General features: G+C 50.5%; 1 protein-coding gene across 5 annotated transcripts in view; it reads right to left on the bottom strand.

The window, feature by feature from the left end:
- SPAG5 (sperm associated antigen 5) overlaps positions 1 to 1,238 on the bottom strand; it is a 23,631-nt gene extending 22,393 nt beyond the window's left edge. For all 5 annotated transcript variants that reach the window (XM_075059529.1, XM_075059531.1, XM_075059530.1 and 2 more), the window contains exon 1: positions 1,168 to 1,238. The gene's annotated coding sequence lies outside the window, so the exon portion shown is untranslated. The remainder of the gene's footprint in view (positions 1 to 1,167) is intronic.

Below are 1,238 nucleotides of genomic sequence, written 5' to 3'. Positions count from 1 at the left end.
GGTTTGCACTCAGAGGCTTGGTGAAAGGGGTCACCAGTAAAAAAGTTTGAGAGCCACTGCTCTATACCTCGGGGGAGTGCTGTGCTGTGCTCTGTAAGCCCCATATTCATCATTTGATTATATTCTTTATAGTTCATATAAAGCATGCTGTGTAAGGTATCATGGGAAAGGTTCTGATTTGCTGAAACCCACTGTTCTGTCAAAATATGTATATTATTAAAGTGTATGAAATTATGAGATTGTGCTGTATGGTATTAATGAAATATGCTGCAAATCTGGAAGTAGCCCAGAAGGCAACTCCCCAGAAACAGTGGGCATTCACCCACAAAAACTTATGCTCCAGTACATCTGTTTGAAGTGCCACAGGACTCTCTGATCTAGTGCCTCCTTGTTTCTGTAAAGAGCAACAAATGGCTGGGTGGATGTTACACAACCATCACCAGCCATTGTGCAGCAAGTAAATGACAATTAGCAATTCAATGACCATCACCATAGAATTACTCAACCCTGGGACTCAGCAATGCCCCCCTGCCTCCAACATGATGCTTGGACTTGTGTTTTCCAGAGCACATAGACTAAACAGGTGATACAGCCCAGGTTGTACCCCAGGGGTCACACACTAGCCCTTCCCTTGGGAGACAATTCCATCCACATCCCAAGGCCGAGATTGCACTGCTTGGAAGGTTTCCCCTGATAGCTTGAGTTCCCCTGCCACATGCCATTTCCCTTCCACCCCTCACCCTGGTATGAGGCTGTCACCCAGATGCCAGGGAGGACCACCAAGCACACTACCTGGCCCTGGGGCCACTTTCTCCAAGAAGCAGACATCTCTGCATGGGCAGGCGGTGGGAACGGGACACCACACTCTACAGCAGCCCAAGAGATGTCTCCCCCATGCCTGTCCAACTGCCCAGTAGGGTTGGTACTCTCAGTCTCTCTATACTGTGGGGGTCCAGGGGATGTTTTCGGAGACGCTTCTGACTGAGCCTCCTGCCACATGCAGAGAGCTGGGCTGCAGCCAGTGCCCACTCCATGCAGACAGCCACCCCTCCAGCAGCCAGGTGCCAGCTCTCAGCACAGCCACCTGGGGCTGAGAAAAGGTTCTATTTTGTTTCCTGCCCCACCCATGTCACCATCACCCCAAGACCTCCTTTGAAATACACTTACTTACTGCTGCTGCCTTTAGTTGGCTGAGAGGTTGAAACGAGGCTGGGAGCTGCAGAGCCACAGAAAGCAGC

The sequence above is a fragment of the Chelonoidis abingdonii genome, chromosome 20 (assembly GCF_003597395.2).
Source record: "Chelonoidis abingdonii isolate Lonesome George chromosome 20, CheloAbing_2.0, whole genome shotgun sequence".
NCBI classification, from domain to species: domain Eukaryota; kingdom Metazoa; phylum Chordata; order Testudines; family Testudinidae; genus Chelonoidis; species Chelonoidis abingdonii.
This window is presented reverse-complemented; position numbering and strand designations above follow the sequence as displayed.